Below are 15,078 nucleotides of genomic sequence, written 5' to 3'. Positions count from 1 at the left end.
TGAAATGCTGCAGAAGAGAGAGTAGCTGAAGCTCATGACATTAGGGAATTGGTTCAAAAATCACATACAGAATCTATTTCAATAATAAAAATTTACTTTTCTCCTTTCTTTTTTAATTATGGGAAAAGGTGGATAATGTATTTAATTGGACCAACACAAAGACATAAAAGTATACATTTTTATCATCAAAATAATTCACATTGTTACCACCATTCCTCACAGAAAATAAAAATAATGGTTTGCACCAAAGCTGTGGCAATTAGCACTTTTCCCATCCACTAGCCAAGCATAAGAAAAATAAGGCAAAAGAAAAGCATCATTTAGCTGAACCTGGAATGATTTTTTTTTTTAATTATTTTCTGAAGACAAAATACATTCATTTTAGGTACATTACAAGGTATTTTTTGGCCTAAAACAAAAAAAAATTCTTTCTTCTTTGCTATTATTATTGCATGAGGGCAATTAAGAAAAAGAAAACAGTATTTTTAAAGAAAAAAATAAGGTTTAATTCTGAAAATGTTACAATATTTTTACTTTTTGATTATTTACCTGATACTATTTGTTGCACTCAGTTGAGCAGTCTAAACAATTTCAGTTCGTTCAAAACTGCATTTTTCAGCAAGCAAACTATTCCGAAAAAGTAGACAGTAACTGCCTGTCTCTAATCAGCTTAATAGATGGAAGGATGGGAGCTGCCTTATCCTGCAGGCTCCAGAAGCCCATCTCTGCACCTCTCCAACCCAACGAGGAATTTGTTGGCAATTCCACCACGGAAAATTGTGGCACTTCCTCCATCCGTTTTTTCCGTACTGTAAAACAAACTTCTGGATGCCCGGATAAGCTCAGAGCACAAAGAGGAAAAAAGCCATAAATCACCTTCAAAAAAGTAAAGGATCAATGTGAAAGAAAACCAGGTATAGGCAGTCAAACCCCTCAGCTGCAATCAAACATTGTACTTTCAAAATCAGCAGCATTTGATGGGGAGAAAGAAAAAAAGTACATATATCAACTAACTCACATCCTCTCCCTGATTAAATAGTTGTTATTTACGTGGGTTAAGATACATCTTTAAAAGCAAAAATGAATACACGTAAATCATAATGCAAAGAAAAAATGAATGCACATAACGCTACCAACACCCCTTGTTTCTGAATTGCCATTGGATTCAGAATAAAGTCATAACAGCACTGGAAGGACAACAGCAAAAAAATCGCTGCCCAGTGAAGAGAAGCATTAGAAAATGTGCAGCTTCCCTGATACAACAGTATTTAAAAGTCATTCTAAATTTCTCATCGCTTTTGCATAGATATAACTCAAAATGACTTTAAACACTTGATCTTGATTCTGCTGCTGTTTACAAAGCATAAACCTATCAAAGCTGACAGAATTACTCTGGTTTAAAGCTGGAGGAATTGAGGAAGAATTTGGCATTTTGATTCAATCTTTAATGTGCAATTTACCTTTCACGTATACAAAGCATACTGGCTTTCAGGCAGAAAATAAGCATGTAATAAATCAGCTTACATTGTTTTCAGCTCTTACTCACAGTGGAATCCCCAAAATTCATTTTATTTTATCTTTTTTCCACTCTTCAGCTTTTTCTCTTTCATTTTCTTTCCTCCTCTTCAATCACCACAGGTTTGCATTTCTCATTTTCTATTTTACATCACTCCGCTTTGTTCTCTACAATGGAAAGACAGACAGACAGACAGCAGGGAGAGAGGTACAGCCAGTCCAAGGTAACAATCTCGGACACCCACATTCTGGAGGATCTGTTTCTCTCTCAAAAACATTTTAACTTTATAAAGGGAAGGGAATCAAAACTCATTTGCATACGGGTTCATTCCATCTCTTCAGCTCACATGTTTATAGCTCTGGAAAGTCCCTTTCTGATTCCCTGGTTGATAAAGAGCCAGGAAAGTAATGCAACAGCGGGGAGAGGTGAGAACTGTTTTGCTGACCTTGCAAGTGGGGCTTAAATGAAGCGCTCCATCCGCCTTGCTCGGAGGACCCAACTGGGGGATTTGGATGCTTTTTATCCTTTAGATTTCAAGGCTCAGACCATGCACTTAGAGCTAAAGACTCAAGTCAGAGAAACCCCCACTCTTGCGCAGGAGGAAGCTCTGGTCAGGCGCTCGATACTTCAGCTTCCTGTCTGTACACTCCGCGGTCTAATCTGGGGAAATCCTGAAAACATTATCAGATGCCTGATAAGCTCTTTAGCTTTCAAGTACATAGTGATTCAGTTTCGGTCAAAACCTCATTTGAATACAGTTTTAAAATCTAAATAAAAAGCGAGACCCTAATGGTAGTCTATCATCGCTGGTATCCAAAATAACGTGACTGATGTTTAAAACTGGCATAAACAAATCTACTTTTCCATACCTGCATCAGGATGCTCAGTGTCTGTAATCTGAATTTATTAAAAAGGAGTGGAATTATGTGTCTGGTTAATTAAATGCCTCTATTTATCCACAAATAAATAACGCAGCAGAAGCAACAGCACGGATTGCTTACTCCATCCCAACGTTGCTCACCACTGACTTGAGGCAGATTGTTTCTGAGAGATGGGGATAGCTTGAAACTCTGGTGCCCACTCATCCCACAGGTTTCTCTGGCGAAGCTGGCAAGTCTGGCAATCCTTGTTTTGTTCAACCTAGACACTCATTTACCAGGCATTAGACAGATGTTTCCAAACCCATTTCACAGCTATTCATCACAGGCTAACAGCAGGGTCTGCTCTTTGATCTGTGGATTTAGCCCTGGAAGAGTAAATCTCCACCACTGCAGTCTAACCCCAACATTTTCCAGTTCAGATGGGTACCAAATCGGGATTTGCCCACACAAAATCACTCCCACTCCACTGGTCTCCTTCATCTCATTCAGGCCAGGGAGCTTTTCTAGGATACATGCCAGGAGGTTCTCCTTCACACACAACTGCTGAAGATGTTGGAGAAACTCACTCCATGTACAAATCTGGAAGCAACTGGGAACGTTTTCCCAGGTATTGCAGGTCTGCAAGCAGTAAGGGCTTAATCTGCTGTCCACTCCCAGAGCATAAAACGTATCAAATGCTTTTCATGAGAGCTCTGATGTTTTCTGCTGCACTCACCCTAAGGTTTACCACAGAAACAAGCCCTTGTATGGACCAGCTACTTTGAAGAAGAGGAAAATTGGAAAGATATTTATTGTTAATAACCACATTCCTCTGAGTCAGTCAAAAGGCTCGGGTTGTCCATACTCGGGGCAAAAGTATGAACCATCTTTCATTGCATCCCAAGATCTAGTTTACAGATCTCCAACTAAGCTAATACACAAGATATATTTCACAAGAACAGAGGTTCAGATGCAAAACTGAACACATCATTTTAATACCCATGTTAAACTATATAACAAGAGTAATAAAGAGATGCTGCCGTGGGTCAAGTTTGGGCACGGAGGAGCAAAGACCCTAGTGAGACTTATCAGTAGGGATGCTTAAATGAATTTGCCTCACTCATTGCACAGGAGGAGAGGAACATTCATATTTCAGGCTGGGATTCAGCTGTATTTGCAGCGCTCACTGGTACAACTTTCAAAATGCATCATCGCTCCAGCCCCAGGTTTAAAAACCTCTTTGTAAAAGACACTGAACTAAATTAATCTGTACCCTGCTGACCTTGCTTGGTCATCCTTGCTAGTTCTTTAAGTAGAGATTATTCAAGTTTCCTGGGTTCCAAAAGGCAGGTTTCATTATGTGCATGTGCCACAGCTGGGTAACCTAAAGCAGAAAGTAACTAAACACAACCCCAGTCCCGTGGTGAGAGAATCCCATTTTTCAGTCCTCAGCACATCTTCCAAGCAAAAACAGAAAAGTGTTCAGTAAAGGCTAAACATTTACACAGGCCTTTAGAAAGGAAAGATGACAGGACAGGTTCTCCACTTTGCTTTGTGAAACAAAAGCAAAGACCAAAGTGGGAAAAAAAAAGAAAGCTTGTACACAGTGACTGATAAGGGAAGTGACAGACAATATACTGTGCACTGCTCTTGACAGCTGACATCAGTCAGGATGGTTACTATCATCTTAGCATCTCATCTGGAAAGTTTTGACTAACTGAATTTGGTTTTTGACAGGAAGTCTAGATCTTACCCTAATTCAGTGGCTGGAATTTCTTGAGGCCATATTATGCTGGGCCAAACAAGGTAATTCTACAGCCCTGAGTGCAGCACTCTCAGACACACAATGCATGGTCATGCAGTGCTTTCTAAAGGCATTAAATCACAGCCCAGGTGCCAGTAGGTAGCTCCAGCTTCTCTGCTTTACTTATTGCTGTTCACTGTATTCGGTACAAATATAAAGGGCTGGCTTCCTTCTCTCACTGGGAGGAAGGTCCTCCCAGAAGGGAGGATCTCTCCCAAGCTAGTTAAAAATCTTTACAGCAGTACAAAACATGCAGGCATCAGAGATAAATCAGGTCCTATATATAAAATGTCTTTCACAAAAATATAGTCTTCAGAAAACACAGCAGACATAGTTACTTCCTGCATGATTTCATAAATCTTCCATCATGCTTACAGTATTTCTTTGTGAGACAACACCATGAGTTACAAATTCCAAGAGAAGCTGGAGCTTGAGCCCATTGAAAATGTGGCAAAAGCCACATTACTTTTGAAGAAACTGCAATTTCTCCCTCAATACTGTTAAAAGCAAACTTTCACTTGGATTCCTTTGAGAGATGAGCTCTGTGGGTCTTTTTCTACGATAGAGCCTTATTTAAAAAAAAAAAAAAAGTAATTTTCTACTTCTGTGCATCCAGTTGTCAGGTTTCTTTAAGCTGAATTGACTTACAAATTTTATGAGGTCTCCTACTGATTTCTGTCTCATTGCTTTAATATCCAATACAACTGATTCAAGAGATTAGGCTGACAGAGAAACCTAGGAAATTCTTTATAAATCATCCGCCTTTCAGAGACCACTTTGCACATTTACAAAGGCTACGGTCATATCACAAGCCAGGTGGGATTTGATTAGCCAATTCTTATTTTGCACTGTGATAGAGGTATAAATTAGGACACAGTGCTCCCACCTCTTATGCAAGAAGTGAAGAGCTGTGTCAGGCGTGCTTGGGTAGCAGCGTTGAGAGGGGATGGTAAACAGCCTTTCTGTGTACTCCTGGTGACCTGCGCAGCCTCCAAAAGCCATAGAGCTCTGCTCGTGGACAGGGCTCACAAAAGAAGGAGGAATGTGCCAAGACAGGACTGCTGCAGCTACCATCCATGACATGTTTTTCTAAACTGGGAAGCATTCCCAGTAGGAAATGCCTGCAGAGGTTCATACAGAGGCATTAACCTTCCCCCCAGAGTCTGTTTGTGTACGTGAGAGCATGTACATGCACATAGTTCCTATCCTAAAGGAAGAATTTTGCTCCGTAGTTACGCAGAGTGCTTGGATGTTACCAGAACAGCCCGCAACCCCTGGAGCTTTGCTCAGGGTACTGCAGGGTACTGCACAACAGCCAGATTACAGTCCTCGTGTCTTAAACCCTGCCGGAGTTATTCTACTCAGGTTTATGATTCTCTTGATTATTTTGCTGTGATAGGCTTTCACATCTGTGAAAGCAAGACTGTGAGAGCCAGCACAATGCAGTCAGACCCCACACAAACTACCGTGCACCCACAGATCTGCCGCTGCACCTCAGCGCTGGCCTGCAGCACCTCTGCTGCCTCGATCCTGCCTGAAAGCTGCCACCTGCCATAAGCCCTGGCCTTGCGTGCACCCTGCACTTGTGACAAGCAGCTCTCACTAAGATGAATGCACCATTTCAATTGATAAAAAACAAAATCTACTGCTGCCCTATCAGCCAGCTTGTGTGAAAAGAAATGATGCAAAGCAGTATCAGGCAGCACAGTACCAGTTCTGTAACAAGCTTCATAGATGGCTTCGCTGGATGCTCTGCAGTCAGAAGTTAAAGAAAACAGGAAGGTTTCAAATGTGTTACGAGGGCAGGAAGTGAGTCAGCCCTGAGCAGGAGGGACAGTAAACAGCAACCCCTTCCACTGCAGACACCCAGCCACAGGACATGGACACGGACGTCCAGAACTGGAGAGAGTGAACCTGAGAGCAGAGAGCACCAGCAGGGCAGGAACAGAGAGGAAAGGGGATCATTCCTTCTTCACCAACCACAGCCCAATGGAGAGAAGATTTTCTCCCTGCAGAGGACTGTCTTCTAAGCAGCTGTCCTTCTCCTTGTAGAAGCAGCCTAACCACCAAACCACCAGCTCATCCTCTCCCTGGCCAGGTACACCGAAGCCTCTTGCACAATTCTGCTCAGAAGGAGTGGCCGAGAAGAGCCCTCCAGAATAACTCGGCTGGGATCGGGATTTCAAGTCCCCTTGAGCATCTTGAAATTTGAACACTGGCCTCTCATGCACTCAGATGAGTACTGTGCTATTGGAAATAGAAATACCAACACCTCCTCCCTCAGTTGCCATCCTATTCTGCCTGCATCCTACATGAGAAGAAATTGCTCTGAAAATGCTGTCACATCAGCCTCCACGGAACAAGGAGGCCAAGGAACATCTTAGCAAGGCTTAGGCATAAATGAGACTCTAGCTGCTTGCCTAGAAACAGATGCTTATCAGAGAATTCACGTGGAGTAAACAGAGGAGCCATAAGCCGTCAGTGCTACTGCAGCTCAGCAGCATTATGGCAGAAGTTCTGAGGATCTGCACTTTGGGGATAGGTACAATACAGGCCAGGTCCTTTTGTAGGTGTACCTCCAGGCACACAAATTAGATCTAAAAATAGAACCTGGGTTCTGAAGTCACACAGGCAGCTTTAAAAATTATACTCTAGATATTTGACGGTATTACCCATCACACAACGTTGCATTCCCAATTGCAGTACCAGAAAATAACACTCAGCCCCTCAGCCTGGAAAGTCACACAAGCACAGAGACCCTCGACTGGTAACAAATACCCACCACCCTTTGCAGGCTCCTAAATAGGGCAAAACAGTTAAAGAATAAGCTGTTCCACAGGTAGTGCCTTAGGTTCCTAATATGTTGGCCTCTGTTTCAAGCATACCACCGAAGCTATTAGGAAGACAAATAATTTTTTGCTCTCTGTATTAATCGGAAAAATAGAATGCTGGTTCCAACTGAAAAAAAAAAGAAAAATCTGGAGGACAGACAGAACTGTCTGAGTGCCGGCACTAGCAAAGGTCCTTGCTCCTTTGCTTCTTCTGAGAATACTCTATAAAGCAGCAAACCACTGCAGCAACAGACTTAAGAGTCACAGCATGGTCACATACACCAGGTTGGGGAACTAGGACACAACTGAAGTAGAATATGACCTTCCTCGAGGCAATTAGATTGCAATGCAAAGCATTTCCAGATCCTTCCTAGTTTCAAAAGAAACTCAGAATAAGGCGTGGGAAGATGGGCACAGAAGAACAAAACACTTCAAAGGAAGATTTACTAACACTGAAAGAAGCTGTTGAGAACTTCTTATCTGAAAAAAAAGGCTGGGGCAAGACTGGGTGGAAGGTAAAAAGCAAAATCCAGTGCCTGGTTGCAACTTGCAAGTTTTGAACATCTTCCAGTGGAATAATTATTCTTAGAAAATTGCTGTGCTGTTGGAAGCAATTTCCCACAGGAATGCTTCCATTTTCATTTTGATTTTCTTTTTTTTTCTCTCACACAGGCTTTGATAGGTCAGCACACTTGTGGAACCAGGGGACATTGCATTTGCAAAAAAAAGTTTCATTCCTAAGTTTTAGAGTAAGATTTTGTAAGTCAGTTTTGGAATTAGAAGTCTTGCTTTCATAGAATGGGAAACTTTAAATGACAATTTAAAATACCTAAAAAGAATTTATAAGCTCCTTCGCAAAATCCAGGAGATGAAACATAATAGGTTCTACTCCAAACAAAGGATCATGCAGCTGCTAAAAACAGCTCTCAATGGTTGTGTATTTTTTAAGAAGGAAGGCAATAGGCAAGGACCAGGCAATACCTAAACAGCCTTAGGAAGAAAATGGTATAGACAAAGCTTTCAAAGTGAATAGAGGTTCAGAGCAAAGAACCCATCACTCACTGTTTGCTGCTGGATATGTTTAGATGAACAGAACTTGGTACATTTCCTGAAAATAAATAGAATCCCTCAAAGAATCACAACTTACTTCTCATGCCTGGAGTTTCCACAAACAGCAGGTTGCAGAGAACCCCAAGCCTGGCTAATCAGATTTTTAAAAGGAGGTTGCTACCATGCAGTGCAAAACCCTCTGAACAGGGTTTCCCAGGTTCTGGCAACATCTTTTATTTGATTAAGGAACAAGATGATAGATTAGCTAAACATGGTGTTAGTTTATTGATCCCTGAAGCTGGAATGGTTTTGCTCACCTGACTTACAGAAAACTGAAGCCAAACAACAACCGATTGAAGCTTGGTTTTGTTGGTTTAGTTTGGTTTTTTTCTCTCGTTCCAAAACTGAGTCATAGAGACTTTGCAGAACGTGTACTGGAATAACAGCCAAAGAAAATATTCCTGTTGAGGAAACAGTTCTGCTGAAGGCTGATATCCCCTGATGGGGACATCCCAGCACAGAGGGTGTTTGTGCTTGCTGAGTTCTGCCACACACCACAGCCCGTCCCTCTCGAGCAGAATGATTTACTGGTGCACGGAGCAGCTGTTTTATCACCACCCTGCAGAAGTGCTTGCTGCTGCTCTCCAGACCCCACCAGGGACCTGTTCACAAGGACTTCTCACACCTGCCCAAGCTGCTTCGGAAGGAAGGCTGGCCACATTATTCACCCCACGGGCTGGAGAACCCTATATTGCTCTGGAGAGCAGCAAGGGCCTGCAGGGCCCTGTGGTTGCAATTTCCCTGCAACAGTCCCATGGACATCCCTCGCTGCAGGGACAGGCACATGTTGCACTGGTGTCTCTGTGGATAGCTGGGAGTTTACCAGAGAAGGAATAACAGGGCTTGGACTTCATGTCCCCAGGAACTCTGCTCACTCTCCCCTGTGCTCCTGCTGAGGCACAGCTCATCTTCTCTCCATCTTCCGAGGTGCATGCTCATTCTGCAGCTGGAAAACAACACTGTGGGAAATGTGAACATTTCCAGGGATTTTTTTCTTAAACCCACTAGTATCCAGTATGCCAGCTGGCTATTTATGGAAGATTAACAGCAGCATCTTGCTTGGGTGTCAGAAGAAATTTGAGGAGCAGCAGTGGAGAGAAAAGTGACAGAGAAATAGTAAAAGGCACTCTCCAGTGTTGCACAGCAATCACACTGTCACAGTTCACAAGAAAATACCATTGTCTGCGTTTTGAAGAAAGAGTCAACCTGTGCTCTTCGGGAAGAAAAGTGTGTATGTTTCAGAATCAAGGAGAATTCTCCTTCATATTGGGATCCATGTCACACACACAGAGTGCTGTGGCCATAGAAAGAAATGGCAACAGGAAACACAGGGACCCCTGCTGAGGGCTGTGGCTGCACGGCTGGCAAAGTGCATGGAGCAGCAATGTATGCAGAGGCCATGACGCGCTGCCCCTGCCCTGCCTCTCTCAGCACTGGTCCCTACACTGCAGCTGCATCCCACAGTGGGGCTGGGGGCCCGTGTAGCAAGGGGATTTTAGGAAAAGCTAGTTTCTGCCCTCCTTTTCCTGCTCTCCAACAGCAGGCCCTCCCTCTACTGGCTCAGCTTGCAGGGAACAGCTGGCTGACAGCCAGGAAAACCCTGGCTGCCAAAAGCCTCATCCTCCCCACATCCCCACCTGCTCATCCCTGGGCTTGCTACAGGGATGCCACTTCCCATCCCCAGCTCCTTTAGCTCCCTTTACCCCTCCTCACACAAAGAGCTGTCAGTCATGTCCTTACCCCTCCCCTCTTGTATTTTCACAGCACCCACACTGAAGCCCCTCAGATGCCATTACTGAGGTCTCTGGATCCTTCCACAGCTGTTCTGTATGATCAGTGACAGTGATAACACCCTCTCTCACCACTGAAATGTTATCCTCAGGTAACCCAAATCATATCGTCTGCCTTTTGTCCTCATCCTTCAAAGCTCCCATCCTACCCTTTCCATTTTTACTCAGGGTTGGGCTCTGCTGTCCACTGGGCACTCATTCGCATGGCAACACAGCAAGTTCAACACCTCACCAAACAGCAAACACCCTGCCGGTGACTCCGGCATCAATGCGTTTATTCATGACATTATAGGAATTATGAACAATTATCTTGGCAATATGTACAAACATGTCCATATTTAAATTCTTATTACCTCCTCTATTCACAGATGAAGCCTGGACTTACACAACACTGAGCTCAGGATCATCACTGCAACAAGAAGGGCCCGGCTTTCCCCACGGGCAGCAGTCTGGCAGGAAGGGTCTTTCCTCCTCCTTCATGCCACCCCAGCAAAAGGCCACCCATGCAGAAGGGACGAGGTCGGTCTCTCCTGCCAGCATCAGGAGCTCCCACCTCATGGCTGTGGTGAGGACAGCCCAGTTCTCCCAGTTCCACCTCCCCAGTCTGGCCACTTCTCAGGTATGGCGAGGGGCTGCGTGTGCCAGTCGTAGCACAGCCCTTCACGTTGGTGTGGTGACATCCAGTTCTGCCTCCACTCATGAAGATCACCCCATGGGCTGTCCTGCCATACATGCAGTACCAAACCTGAGAATTTTAATCAATTTGCAAGCCACGGCAGGCAACAGGGGAAAAGGCACTGGGAAAACATCAGCTCCCACCAGTACTGCTTAGCCTCACTCGCTCTGCAGTGAGCAGCAGTTTGATTTTTGAGATCTACTACTTTTGCTACTTTGTGAAGGCCAGGGCTAAAGGTAGAGTTCCCAAGGCAGTGCTACAGCACAATTCAGAAGAATTCAAAATCCCACACAAGTGCAACACACCTCACAGGTACTGATAGTGCTAAGGCTGCAGTCCCAGAAGAAATACCCTGGAGCCACACTGCCGCTGGTGCAGCCCCCCAGCTTCTCCCAGCTCCATGCAGTATCAGGATGCCTCAGCCAGGAACTGTGATAAGGCAGGTGCTGCCTGGCACACAGGCTCTCCCTAGAGAGCTGGCAGCTGCCTCTCTGCCAGCACTAACCATCGGGCAAAAAGGCCAGGCAGTGCAGGCTCCACAGCAAGGGAGAAGAGCCAGGGCACTGTGGTGTGTAAGCCATGAGGCTCAACAGGTCTAGAGCAAGGCAAAAAGGAGCTTGGATGTGTCCACATAAACTGCATTTATACCCCCTCCTGACTGCAGCACTTTTAAAATTCCTGACTGTTTTTACTCAGTGCTGCCTGACAGTTTTGCTCACAGAATTTTTGTCTGAATTAGGAAAGAGCAGAAGATGCAGGATCCAGTCTCCAGGAAACACTGGAGCAGATGTCACAGGGTTATTGAGCACTCACATGAAGGTAGGGCTGAGCTGAGGCTGCAGTGCTGTAAAAGGCTGGATTTACAGTATGCACCCCAAGGGTCATTTTAAATCATGCTGTTGGTTTACCTGTGGACTGCTGGGCAGAGGAAATGAGGTTACACTTACCTTCAGAGCTGCCCCAACAATGCTTTTTTTTTTTTTTTCTGCAGGACCTGTTCTCAAGTTGGAAATATACTCTTTCCACTAAGAAAGGCCATCTGACAGTTCAGCTCCAAAAAAAGATGTTTTCACCAAGGACGCTCATGGTTCATTGTGAAAGTGAAACTGAATGCCTGAACGTAAAAGGTTCTCTCCTAAATGTTTAAATGGCTCAGAAAACTATCTGTTTATCAGGGATTTTCCCTAAGAGTTATTTTGGGATTAAATATTTTCCTCAGGAAGCTACCACAGTTCTGAGCTGAAGCATGAGTGCCATCTAAACTGGGCACTGCTGCCAGAACATGTCTCAGTGGTAGGAAAATGTAATAGAGGTTTTTCTCAGGTCAGAAATGAGTGTTTTCTGGGACATTCTTTGGCTGTTTTAAGATCTATGAAGCTTACTGTGAGGGTTTTGGCTGGGATAGAGTTAATTTTATCCACAGTAGCTAGTATGGGGCTGTGTTTTGGATCTGTGCTGGAAACAGTGTTGATAACCCAGGGATGTCTTCATTCCTGCTGAGCAGGGCTTACACAAAGCCAAGGCCTTTCATGCCCCTCACCTCACCCCACCCGCAAGGGGCTGGGGGGCACAAGGGGTTGGAAGGGGACATAACCAGGACCAGCTGACCCCAACTGACCCAAGGAGTGTCCCACACCACATGGTGTCACGCTCAGCATATAGAGCTGGGGAGGAAGGGAGGGACGTTTGGAGTGATGGCGTTTGTCTTCCCAAGTCACCGTTACACATGATGGAGCCCTACCTGCCCATGGGAAGGACTGAATGAATTCCTTGTCTTGCTTTGCTTGCGTACACAGCTTCTGCTTAACCTATTAGGCTGTCTTTATCTCAGCCCATGAGTTTTCTCACTTTTACTCTTCTGATTCTCTCCCCCATCCCATTGGTGGGGGGAGTGAGTGAGTGGGGGGAGGGAGTCAGCTGGGTAGGGCTGAGTTGCCAGCTGAGGTCAAACAACAGGTTCTTTTCAGCACCCAACACAGGGCTTGAAGCATTCAAGATAATGACAGATTTGTTGGGAATGTGCCAGATCAAATTTATAGTTATTGCTGTTTAGCTATTAATCAGCAGACTTCTGTGCTTGCCATGGGGCTCGCTTGCCATACTGTATATCAAAATCTAGTGCTTGTTAGCAGCTGCTTTTTGCTTTCACTACTTGCTGTACTGCTGTCCTGCTTATCTTACTGTGCTGTGCCTGGGAACATTTTGATAACAGCAAGGCCATGTGCCTGGGCTGGCAGACAGCCAGGGCATCGCTGATGTTTCTGTGCTGCTGTACTAGACAGGCTGAAACTCCAGTGTGAATTTGAGTCGCAGGGACTGTGACCTGTGGATGAGTCCACATGGGAGCAGAACACCCTGAAGCATCTGTGGCCATGCATAAGTCCACACCAAAGCAGGTACATCTTGAAACATCTGTGGCCATGGTTATGTCTGCTGCAGCAGGTATAGCTCTGAAGGAATTGTGGCATGAGGACAAGTCCACACTGGAGAAGGTACACCTCAGTGTCTGTGACAGCTGTGGATAATTCTATGCTGCAGCAGGTCCACCTTGAAGCACCAGTGCCTGTGCATGAGGTTGTGTTGGAGCATCTCAAAGCCTGTGGCCATGGTTAAGCCCACAATGGAGGTACTCCCCTGGAAGGACTGCAGCCATGGGTAAGAACATGTTGGAGGAGGTTTACTTCTGAAGAGACTGTGGCTGTGGGTAAGGCCACACTGGAGCTAGAAGTTGAATTTGAGATACAAGAGAAATACAAAAATATGTCTCCGCAGACTTGTCTATCACCCTGCATCGTTCTGGCTAGTCTTTGAATCTCCAGTGTTCCATGGATAAAAAGCTTTCCTTCCTCTTTTTCAAATCCCTTTGTGTATAGCTACACCAATCATTCTGCCATCTCAAAGGCAGCATCTCTAATTCTGCTTTAAGTAAATGAAAAATTACACAAGAAAAAATCTCCATCACCGAAACAGTACTTTCATCTTAGTCGATCTTAGAGGTCCTCAGCAACTCTTTAGGTAAGTTTAGCATCTCAGTGATATCCTTGCAGACTGGATCTTAGACCTTTTTCAGGGCTATGTCATTACTAGTCATGATGAGATCAAAGTCTGATCCTATTCCTGGTTTAAGCTTTTCCAAAGATAGTATTTGGGATGGGTTCAGGTTACTTCAGACAGTGATATCAAACAGAGGACATACCTGATGTATGCCCTTAAGCAAATAATTTAGATCTGCAGGAAAAATACTGCCTTGGAACAGTTTTTAAAGCAAATATGTATTATAGTCTCCAAGCTCTCCCCTCTTATATAGTCTTTACATGTTCTACCTGTGCGTAATCATCTCTGTTTTGTCCCTTGACTAATAGAAAGGGAAATCAATTCTACTGGAACCTCTAGCAATTCACTTAAACTGGCTATGTAATACAGAGGTACTTACAAGGTGCTTTTACCCATTGGCTACATATTTTGAGTAAAAGTGCTCAAAGGAAGTCCAGCCTGAGCCACTGAAGACCTCCAAAGGCTCCACCCTCCACACAGCTTATGGAAATAATTTGGCTACAAAAAACCAAACAGTATCTAGAGCTAGAAGTATGCTTTCAGCTCCGTGAACCTCCCTCAGAGATTACCTCACCTGTTAGAAAAGCATAACACACACCAGTAAGTTGTTTGCACACTCCTTTTTTCCTCCTGGCATTCTTCATAATCTGACTGCAAGAAAATACACATTAGGACCCTTTTAAACTTTACCTTCTAATTTTGTAGCTCATTCAGGCACAATGGGCCCACCATGCTTTTAACTTCTCCCAAACTGCAGTTAGAAGTAAATTTATCAATTATGCTTTTCTCATATGCTTTGCAAAATTATATGCAAACATGCTTGCACAGTCAGATCCCAACACCAGTTACTAAACATATACAGTTTATGGAAACAATATATTAACTTCATTATAGATACATTGATCTGATCAGTGTCCACATCTCTTGGAGCACAGTGAGTACCACTTTGGGGCTAAAGGGACATTATTGCATTTCTGTACAGTAGTTTGCAAACACTAATAAAACTACAGTGCAACTACAAGTTACCAGATTCATGGCATTGCTAAGCCTAGAGAGACCAATTGCCTTCAGCTTCTCATTTTTGTTCTTTTTAAAAAAAGATAAAAATGCCCTTGGCTTATACACTATTCCCTGTAGTCACAGGGTAAAGGCACACTGAATTCCTTGGTGCTGACTCTTATCCTCCTTTTCACGTTAATGAAGCAATGAAACCCATTACAGATGCCTGCGCTGTGCGTGAGGTACCAAAGGCAAACATCATCACGCTAGAGCTGTCAGGTTGCAGGAGTGAGAAGCTGTAAGACTTGCTGTTACCATGGTGCCACCCGCTGCCAGAACATTACAAATAGGATGAATTATCTGATGTGCACTGGGTAATTTTACTCAGCCTGCTAAGAGATTATTTTTATATGAATCTCCAGGTTCTCCTTATAGAAA

The 15,078-nt window shown here is 44.1% G+C and overlaps 1 long non-coding RNA gene across 4 annotated transcripts in view; it reads right to left on the bottom strand.

Annotated features, from left to right (window-relative positions):
• LOC142061267 (uncharacterized) overlaps positions 1 to 2,157 on the bottom strand; it is a 30,360-nt gene extending 28,203 nt beyond the window's left edge. For 3 of the 4 annotated variants that reach the window (XR_012662086.1, XR_012662088.1, XR_012662089.1), the window contains exon 1: positions 1,547 to 1,855. This is a non-coding gene — a long non-coding RNA (uncharacterized LOC142061267). Of the gene's footprint in view, positions 1 to 1,546; positions 1,856 to 1,961 lie in introns of those variants that run through there. The other variant, XR_012662087.1, reaches the window with a different exon arrangement.
• Between the last annotated feature and the right edge of the window lie 12,921 nt (positions 2,158 to 15,078).

This window comes from Phalacrocorax aristotelis, chromosome 8, assembly GCF_949628215.1.
Source record: "Phalacrocorax aristotelis chromosome 8, bGulAri2.1, whole genome shotgun sequence".
NCBI classification, from domain to species: domain Eukaryota; kingdom Metazoa; phylum Chordata; class Aves; order Suliformes; family Phalacrocoracidae; genus Phalacrocorax; species Phalacrocorax aristotelis.
The sequence above is the reverse complement of the archived record's forward strand: the minus strand, read 5'-3'. Positions and strand labels throughout refer to the sequence as shown.